Raw genomic sequence first — 11400 nt, forward strand, 5'->3', positions numbered from 1 at the left:
TCGTTGAATACTGTAAACCGCTAAAAAAATTCAAATTTTAATTTTTTTCCATTTTTTTTAAATTTGCATATAGATACTACTTTTAATTGTTTTGAATTATGTACATCTTATCATATCACTCTATAGAAAGTGTTGTTGAATACTGGAAACATAACAACTAATCTCAAAACACACATGCTATTAGATCTACCAATGAGACATCATTCTTATCACTAAACAAAATAAATTACCAATAAATAACATAAATGTTTTCCACCAAACATAACATTTCATACAAATCAAAGAAGACATGAAGAAGTATAACATAACACTACTTATAAAACATAAATGTTTTCAAATTTTCTCCCTCTTTGATTCTAAGATGGAGTGACCGATGAAGGTGATACACTTCCGCCCCTCTGGCATCAACACCATCACCTCCAGATAGCCATCAAGAAATTCTGTAAACATAATACACGAATTCTATAAACCTAAGATAATATCAAGTTTTTAAAACCCGAAATAACAGGTCATGGTGTTATGTAAAGTGATATTCAAAATTGAAGAGAAAGATGATTACCAGTACTTAGAAAAAGAAAAATATTTTCACAAAATAGACTTGATAAAAATAATACCTGCATCACAAGCATCGGTTTAAAGAGTAAAAGGATTAGTAAAGTCCAGTGGCGCCAAAACAGGTGCCGAGTTTTTTGAAAGCATTCTCCGCTGCCTCGTTCCATGTTCATCCATTCTTCTTCAATAGGTCAGTAGAGTGATTCCTATATAAAAGCCTTAAATTTAACAAATGAGTCTATCAAGCATCAGAAAAAAAAGGAACAAACAAAACAACCCAAAAAAATAAAAAAAAGTTGATACATATAGGAAAGTTTAGCTACAGCTTCAATAGTTAATAAGTATCCAATTAACTATGATTAACATAAGTTTAGCTACGACTTCAAATAAGTAGTGGTACTATATCAGCTGGTAGAACTGACATGAACGTTATCTAACCAAATCTATTATGAGTTGCATAATGCAAATCCACTTCCTAGAACAAGCAAAAAGAAAGACAGAAACCCAAAAAAAAAAATGGAGCAAAATAAAACCAAATGCAAAAATCTATTAGATTGTACTGTACCTGATTGGAAACCAAATTAAATAGAATAATAGGCACCGCCTCCTGGTACGCCATAACCATTACCAATTTCAACATTACCTAATGACTATTAATTTAGCTACATTTAGGATATAACAGGTTTATACCCGATTTGGTACTGGTACCAGTGTTATTGGTTTCACGTGGAAAGAACATGCACCTTGTTGTCATTAGTTTATCCATGACATCGCTAATTATTAGCTGCTTCATATGCTTTTTGTTTTGACAAAAGACAAAGATCCATTTAATTCTAGAAATACATGATACCACTTCAAAAAGAAAACAAGCATGCATGATTCAACGATTCATGTCACCAACTTTCCACATTTACCAACCTTTAACATCTAAAGCCTAAACAATTGGATCGAATTTAGCAAATACTAACCCAACAACATATCTAGCCCAAATCCAACCCACTACTGACAAACCTAACTACTCGGACAGAGCCGAATTGTTGCTCTTTTGGTACTTCCCAATCTCTAGCCTTCTTCACGCTACCGGTCGCCAGAGCCGAATTGCGCGCCACCTTGGTGGCAAGATGCTGTTATCAGAAACTGGTAGGAGGAAAGACAGGTTGCAATAGATGCAGAATTTCATACCATCCAATAAAAAGTGTACTTATAGATCACGTTCTGTACCAGTTTTTGTAATTTTAGAATCTGAACTTTGAAATGCCATTATAAATTGTAGAAAAATCATAAAAATGCAAAACTTGTTCCTATGCACTCATGAAAATGTCCATTATCTGTCTATAGGAGGAACTGGTTTGAGTCTAGCTATTTTGGTATGAAAACATGGTCTGGTTTGGGTATTTCTTGTACCAGTAGGTACATCACTTGGCCTGTTCATTCTTGCTGCCTAATGCAGTGACTTGACTGTATCTAGCTGATTTGAGTATGGTTCAAACAACATGATTGATTTGAAGATACACAAAAATTAAAAATTGTTGTGAATTTCAAATAGCATACCCTGAATTCAAGAAAATTGATGTGAAATTCAAGCTAACTGGTTACATTGAGCTAATTTTGTATATATCCACTACTTTTAAGTGTAAAGTTAGCTAGTTTGAACAAATTGAGATCAAGCTTAAACCAGTTGACTAGTGTAACGCCAGGCTATTTTAGGTATGATATTTAATAAAAACCTTATTTATAAAAAAATTTCATGAACTAATTCTTTTGACAACCTTCCGAAATTAACCTCAATTGAAATTTTCAACTGAACAACCGTTAGTGTTATAATCACAGATCACTCATAATTATTAGGATTTGAATGAAATTTAATACCTAAAAAGATAACTTCATGATCTCCAACTTTCATGTAGAAGTCTACCAAAAATTCCGAACATAGGATTCTCAATAAAATTGTAAAGTCAGTAAACATTTCTGTCCAGAAACTGCAGACCTTCATCGACCATTTTTATCTTTTCTCATCACTGGAAATTCCGATTAAGGTGAAACTAATTGCGTTAGAACCATAACAAAAAAATCTACAACTCTTATGTGGAAACTAATTCCATATTCCGAATCCATAATTCCAGTATTGTCAATCTGTGAAGATGCAAATTTAAAGCAGCAGAAACAGATTTATATTTTAGTTCAAATTGACAAAATTAAATTGACTATGGCCCATAAAGGCCCATTTCAGCCCAACCCAAAAGTGGAAGGCAGCCCCAATCTCACATGTATATAAACCCCCCCCTCAAACCCTCAAACCCTAGCCTCCACTGCCCCCTCCCCTCTCCCCCAAATCAGATCCGGATTCCTTGGTGGATCCAAACCGTCCAGTCAGCTTCCGTGAAGAACCACCATCCGTACGTTCAGAATATGAACTAGACTTCAACACAGGAATTGTAGTGATCGAAGATACGGACGATTCAGTGCTAGATTCATCTCGATCCGAGCTTCCACCACCGAGATATGGCCAAAACCGTGGCTGCTGTTCATACTCGAACCAGAAAACCGAGCTGAACCAGTCAGCCGAGTTCCGCAGGGACCTGCACTCCATACGTCCGGAATCTCAAGGATCCTGCAAGACGGAAGTTGTAGTGCTCGCAGATTCGGATCCGTTAACGCTGGCCTCACCCCGATCGGAGTTTCCAACACCGAGAACCATCCAAAACAGTCACTGCTGCGCGTATCTTTTCTAAACTGCAAACTCCAAGTAACAAAGTTTCGATTAAAAATCTGAATTTCTTTCTTATGGATAAATACATAATTATTAAGTTGTTATCTTTCTATAATAGGCTAAAAAGATTATAGATACTCATTATCCTCTTAATAAATATTAGTAGGTGTCGGATCCATGATACATTAAGAAAATAAAATATTGTGTATATTTCTTTGATAAAGGATTTTGGATTTCTAACTAAACAAGTTTCGGATTCTCATTTAGTTTATTTATTTCTAATTATATTTATATATATATATATATAATAAGTGAATCAAATAATATGTGACTTGATAGTATCATGATATCAAGGATTAAATAGTTAAAGTTTAGAAATTAGAATTAATAAACTAGGGTTATAATGATAAATAGAAAACTTAGAAAATAAGAACACGTGAACTCAAACCTTATTAATTAGAGGTATGTTCATTTCTTAGGTTCGATTCTTGAGGAACTAAGAGACGTAGATAACGGTCAAGAAATTACTACGCAAACAGGTGCGGGTTTCCTAGACTTTATAAAACTATCTTACTTGTCTGTTGTCATTCAATTGTTTATTATTATGGTATTAGTTGGATTTATGCATGTTGTTTTCGAACATTCGTATGATATGAGTAGAATATAAATTGCATGAAAGGATATGATTCATACATTGATCATAGCATAAGTAGGATGTGTTGAGCATAACATGAATTGCGTAAGTAGGATGTGTTGAGCATAACATGAATTGCGTAAGTAGGATGTGTTGAGCATAGCATGAATTGCATAAGTAGGATGTGTTGAACATAGCATGAATTGTGTGATTAAATGATTGTGTGAAATGAACGGATAACGAAAGTGAACAGGGGCCAATATGCTTGCATATTGGGATGTATACATTGGGTCCGGTATTCGACTGGACCCCTCGTTAACGTGGCGTTGGATGGATTTCCCGTCACGGGTCAAGACCTAGCGTAGGGTGGATTCCCCGTCTAGTGAGACAACCTCCCACTGTTGGTTGGATTTCCCAGTGGATTGGCGTTCCCGTCACAGGTCAAGACCTAGCGTAGGGTGGATTCCCCGTCTAGTGAGACAACCTCCCACTGTTGGTTGGATTTCCCAGTGGTTTGGCGGCCTTCCAATGTTGGATGGATTTCCCATTGGATAGGCAAGTTTGAATGTGAAAATATATGAAAGTAAAAGTAATGATAAATGATGCATTGCATTTCGAAAATACATAGGATTTCCCGTCACGAGTCAAAACCTAGCGTAGGGTGGATTCCCCGTCTAGTGAGACAACCTCCCACTGTTGGTTGGATTTCCCAGTGGTTTGGCGGCCTTCCAATGTTGGATGGATTTCCCATTGGATAGGCAAGTTTGAATGTGAAAATATACGAAAGTAAAAGTAATGATAAATGATGCATTGCATTTAGAAAAGACATACGCATTATATTTCTTTTCATGTTTGTGAGAATAAAGTAAAAGTTTTATAAACTCTGGGCTGGAACTAAATCCCGCACTGAGAGAAAGTTCGATCTCTCACCCGTTCCATTTTATATGGGTTCCAGGTAATGAAGAGGAGGCCTACAGACAAGTTCGTGAGTAAAAGAAAGCGGAAGGATCCATGTTTAGGATAAATGCCACTTAAATTTATCTTGTTTTCGTTTGTTTATTTTCCAGTAAATTGGTACACTTCAACATGCATGGTTGTTATCGTATTTGTAACCATGTATGTCGTGACCACCGTTGAACTATCTTAACTATTGTTGTAAGACTTTTATTTGTGAGATTGATGTGGCATTTATGAATTTTATTGATAATGTATGTGATGTGTATACGCCTTACGTATAAATACGTGGCGGGTTGTCTCGGGGTGTGACAACTAGTACATGATGGCAGTAACCAAAACATGTCCAAACTGGGAGGCATTTCAACAAAGTCAGCCAGTTCCAACAGAGGCATTTCAACAAACACCTAAGCTGCAACACCAATCGGCAATCTGCTTGACAAGGGAATTGAACATAATGGTATTAGCACCTCACAAACCTTTTGCTTCAGCAATGTTAACTAATATGCTATCATCTTGAATTTATCAGATTTAATTACATGAAAGCTTCACAAGCAAGGTTGATTAGAACACTAATAGTCACATTGAACTTGATGGCACTGAATTTTGAAAAAAGATTAAATAAACCTTACGAGATTGTCAGATCAACAAATCCATAGACAGATTACTCGAGCTTCGTCATGGATTGAATGGTTCGCATCCCTCCATTCTCGACATCAAACGGAGAGACGGAGACTTCTCCAATGGAAAGGCGGATACGCACCCTCTGTGCCGGTGCCTCCAGTGGGAAGGCGGTGGCGGCGCGAGCCAGGAGAGGGGTTCATTGTTGTAGAGGATAATTTTTTTCCAAAATATTCTGAACTTCTGAGTTAATTGTTCGAGATTTGATCAAACGGATCGCGATTTCAATGCTTGATGGCTTCTTCAGCAAAGGCATTGGTAGTTTTAGGAGCACTAAATGGTAAGTGCCCTGCATATACCAGATCCTAAACGCTTTCGCATCCCTCTCTCCGTGCGGTGGCGTCGCTTCCGTTGCGGAGGGGAGGAGATTGGAGAGCCGACGTCGTCAGAGGGAAGGTTGTCGGAGAGGAGGTCAGGTCGGATCTCAGTGATCGAGAAATTTGAAGAGAGGGAAAGAGAACACGGAGAGAGATTTGGCACAGAGGAGAAGAGGGGAAGTTAATTTTGGAGAAAGCAAGTGATTTTATTTTTCTGTTGAACTGGATAAGATAAATGGATTACCGTTAGAAAAGCAGTTAAAACAACATAAAAATTAGTAGGCGGGGATTATCCGGGGATTCAATGCCGGGGGACGTTACCTTTTCTCATAATATTTTAAGTCAGATTTTGACCGGATTACATCTGGTAAAAAAAAAATTTAAACTCCTATCGTATGTGAAATGAATTCGAGCATGAAATAAATGTAAATTCATTTAATATTTATATTTTTATAAAATAAATTCGACCGATGCCTCCGTAAACAAGCCATTACAGGCCCATTCAATTCCGAAAGCCTATATAAGGATCATAAAATGAGAATTAGTATTATATTCTTTTTAGCGGTTAGAAAGATGTTGTTTATCCAATTATGGACGCAATGGTCACAGAACTAATGCATGATAATTACAATGTTGGTCCAAATCAGTTAGGTGGTGATCCAAAACATTTGTTCATGGTATCAACCATCTCTTATTGGGCTAACTAGAGCAGTATCAAGAGAGCCTTTTTAAATCTACTGTTATTTGTGGTATTATTGGAGCTTGTACACTCGGCCCATTTATCTGTTTAGCACAAGAAGATGCACATATATTTAAAATTTAAACATTAAATGTGGGCTCAGAAGTTAACATGAATAATTTAGATCGGCTTAAGTTGGAATAACCAATTTAGATCTTTTAGCTTTAGGCCACAACCAAACATGATAGAAGCCTAATAATAGATAAAAGGCATATAATTAATATGCTACATAAATGAAAAACTTGTGCTTTCGGGAAATTTTGAAGGTCACTGCTATAGTGGATGAATGGTAAAGTACATAAAATGTACGGAATGCACTTAAAAGATGTATTGCAATAATATTGTAGATAAATGGATATAAATACTTCGCGAGATCATATTCTTGGAAAAACAAGTTTTTTTTTTCTTTTATTAAACAACATGGTTTTTAAAATAATCATAACAAGGGAATTAATAAATTCAAAGAAAAATATTCCTAGAAAAAAAATTCAAAGATCAATAGATGTATTTGAAAATACGGAACCAATAATTACAAATATTAATTAATTGAAATATATTTATATTTTACACTATTCTAAAAATACAAACATTTTATATAAATTTGCTATAATATGCCACATTTAATAAAAACCTTCTAAACATGTCTTACTTCTAACCTAAATTAGGTTAATAATTAAAGTAACAACCAACAAATTGGGTTGGAGGTAAAACAATATGTGGTGATTCTAATTTGTTCTCAGATGTAATTTTAGACTGTAAATTTGTTCGACACTCCTGGTATATCTATAGTTGTATACTATGCCATAAATGTCATGCTTCATATCAAATTATGTTTTCATTATAAATCCAACTTTGATGTCTTATTATGTACTAGTGCGTCTTTGTTAATGGTTTTCTCCAATTGCTTTTGATACATATAAGCTAAATAAAGCATTGTATTTTAATATTTTAAGATAACATATGATAAGTAATATATATGATCCAAGTAGATAACCAAGCAACTAATAACAGTCTCTAACATTTGGATGGAGATCTAGTATTTTTATTTGACTTGATGTTTATTAGATAAGTAGAGTTAATGTATGTTAATTTTTTAACCTCCTTTGATCTTGTAAAGCTTTTGTTTTGTTAATCTTTAAATTGGAGTGTAACTGATTGAGATAAACAAGATGAATCAAACAAGAGAATGAAAATTATAGTAATCTTCTTTATGTTTCTTTCCCTCCCCTCCTGCTCTTCACCTCTCTTCCCCTTCTCATAATGTAAACCAAATATAGTGTAAAGGAAATCAGAGGAGTGTATTGTGTGATTCCATTATTGGCACCATTTTTTGCGTGATAGTCATCAATTAAGCATTCAAACATAGTTCTATACATTAGAGTGCAATGTGTATATTATAGTAATGTGTGATGCTCATCATGCTCTAGTTTATATTTAAAAAAATATATAGATTATTCATATTAATTTCATCGGACAATTATAATTCATCAAAAAAAAAAAAGAATTGCAGTTAGAGACATTAAAGTCATTTTGATTTTGACATGTACAATTTTTTTTTTTTGATATCCAGTAATGACTACTAGATTAAAACTTCAAAAAGCTAAAAAAATAAAAATCAAATTAAATAAAATATACAATCTTTGATCTCAACGACTAAAAAAATAAAAATAGAGTAGGCGTTCGGACCTCACGCATGCATAGCTCTTAAACTCACACTAAATTTTGTAAGTCTTTTTACCATTAGATGGTTAAGTATAAACCCACAAAAATTTGAGTACGGCTTTACAACTATAAACATTTGATTAGCAGTATATAGAATCAGTTTTGATATAGTGCTTGACAAAGGCAATATGCTAATCAAACACTTGTGTATAGTTTATACTTCTGCATATTGATGTCATAAATTTATTAATTATGAGAAATTTTGTATAAATAATTCTAATCTTTCAATGTATATATATTTGCTCCGATAAAAAATTTAAATCTAGATCAGAAGTCTTTGTTCAAAATGTTCTTGTCATCTTAGCGAACAAGTCCAATTAATGAAAATAAATTAACTTTCTCTCATATGAAATTTTGTTATGGAAGAAGTTCGGAAAATTAACAATAAATAAACTTCGAATCATAACTAAAATATATATAGTAGCTAACCAGAGAAATTAATGATTTGGTTTTAGATTATCCGCAGCAATGATTACATTACTTTGCATATTCTCCAGACAAAAAGTGTCACCCCGGCCCCCGCTGACTCAAACACTCAATTTGTTTTTTGACGAAAGACTCCGACACTCAATTACCAACTAGAGAAATACGTACATTTATATATATACATAATACATACTATATACATATATATATACGAGGAGGGATCGGATGACACTCTTTTTTAGTGACATCGGATGACACCGTGCATTTTCAAAGTCCAAACAGTCTATCCAAACCGTTCAACTTAATGGATATGTTAAAATGTGCTTGTAGATCAAATTTTACATTTTTCTGATTTTTTTTACTATTTATTAAGATGGGTACAAAAATTCAACGGTCTAAATATAGCAACTTGTTAAATACTAAATAAATAGTAAAAAAATTCTAAAAAAATGTAAAATTTGATCTGCAAGCACATTTTAACATATCTATTATGTTGAACGGTTTGGATCGACTGTTTGAACTTTGAAAACTTTAAAAATACACGATATTATCCGATGTCATCAAAAAAGAGTGTCATCCCATCCCTCATCTATATATACACACACATTTGATTGAACCGAAAGGTGGAATATTCGTAATAGTAGTATAGTGTTTACCCTAATGCGTCAACTAAATTATTAATTAAGAGACCAGCACTTCACACTTACAGATTGTGGAGAATTGAACGTGTCGTTGTCTAAGTCTTTGACTCGTCACTGACACTCCGCACGCATATCATGCAAACTATCTGATGCACGTAATTAATTCCTATTTTACAGATTCAATTCGGTCGGTCAATTCAAGCACGCGTCGCCTCAGGCCCTCAGCCACCACGCTACCATCACTACTCCAGCTCTCCCATTTTGGCGTTTTCCTAGAAACACAACATGAGATACATACCAAATGCATGTACCACACGCTGTTAGCAAACGATTTTGGTTGGCTGGCGTGCTAAATATTTGTCTAGACATTATTGTAATTCATGCACCTTTTTCTTGTGTACGTATATCCATATTTAATATAAGTTAAAGTTGTTAATTAAGTTAATATATATGCCTCAAATATGCGATTCAATTCACTCAGAAAAAGCATTCATTCAATTTACGGTTGAGTTATGCGGGCTTTGCGAATTACATATTGACAAATAAATATCATATATATATATAAACATATAACTTATTATTATGAATAATTTATAAAATTAAAACAGTACACAAAAATAATAACATAAATGAAGTTCACAATAAAAATAACAATTAATACTTATACAATATAAAGGGTAAATAAATTCAACATTGCACAAGCAGAATATATATATATATATAGAGTTAGGCTGGGGTGCTATGGATAGCATAGTGGCCTCTATGCTACGGTTCAATATTCGAGTTTTCAAAATCCAAACGGTCGATCCGAACCGTTCATCTTATTCTCCATATTAATATCTGCTTGGAGACCAAATTTTACATTTTTCTGAATTTTTTTACTATTTATTAAGTATTTTACAAAATTGTTGATTCAACGGTGGCTGCACAAAACAGTAAAACCGTTGGATTAGCGATTTTCAAAGTGGCTTAATAAATAGTAAAAAAAATTCAGAAAATTATAAAATTTGGTCTCCAAGCAAATATTAATATGGAGAATAAGATGAACGGTTCGGATCGACCGTTTGGATTTTGAAAACTCGAATATTGAGCCGTAGCATAGAGGCCACTATGCTATCCATAGCACCCCAGCCTAACTCTATATATATATATATATATATATATATAGGACTTGGCTACGGTGCTATGGGTAGCTAAGAGGCCTCCCGTGCTACGGCTCAATATTCGACTTTTCAAAATTCTAACGGTCGATCCGAACCGTTCATCTTGTTCTCCATATTAATATGTGCTTGGAGACCAAATTTTACATTTTTTGGAAATTTTTTACTATTTTTTTATATTTATTGAAAATCGCTGTTTTTCAGACAAATCTGGACCATAAAAAACAGCGATATTCAATAAATCTAAAAAAATAGTAAAAAATTTCCAAAAAATGTAAAATTTGGTCTCCAAACACATATTAATATGGAGAACAAGATGAGCGGTTCGGATCGACTGTTAGGATTTTGAAAAGTCAAATATTAAGCCGTAGCACGGGAGGCCTCTTAGCTACCCATAGCATATTAGCCAAATCCTATATATATATAGAGAGAGAGAGATAGGATAATATACAATCAATTGTTTCTGAGGTTCCGTACAACCGAGTCATTTTCTGATTTTTAAAGTCCAAATGATCGATCCAAACCGTTCATCTTGTTCTCCATATTAATATGTGCTTGGAGACCAAATTTTACATTTTTTTGAATTTTTTTACTATTTATTAAGCCACTTTGAAAATCACTGATCCAACGGTGGCTTCTGATTTTACTGTTTTGGTAAGCCACCGTTGGATTAGCGGTTTTCAAAGTGGCTTAATAAATAGTAAAAAAATTCAGAAAAATGTAAAATTTGGTCTCCAAGCACATATTAATATGGAGAACAACATGAACGGTTTGGATCGATCATTTGGACTTTAAAAATTGAAAAACGACTTGGTTGTACGGGACCTCAGAAACAATCGATTGTATATTAGCCTACCTCTCTCT

At 34.0% G+C, this 11400-nt stretch overlaps 1 long non-coding RNA gene across 1 annotated transcript; it reads left to right on the forward strand.

Moving 5' to 3' along the window:
* The first annotated feature begins 2872 nt into the window (after window positions 1–2872).
* On the forward strand, window positions 2873–5090 carry LOC144546843 (uncharacterized). Its single transcript, XR_013508894.1, has 3 exons — window positions 2873–3298; window positions 3742–3801; window positions 4852–5090. It is a non-coding gene; the product is annotated as an uncharacterized LOC144546843 (long non-coding RNA).
* Window positions 5091–11400: the final 6310 nt, after the last annotated feature.

Source organism: Carex rostrata, chromosome 1 (assembly GCF_964058835.1).
Source record: "Carex rostrata chromosome 1, lpCarRost1.2, whole genome shotgun sequence".
Taxonomy (NCBI): domain Eukaryota; kingdom Viridiplantae; phylum Streptophyta; class Magnoliopsida; order Poales; family Cyperaceae; genus Carex; species Carex rostrata.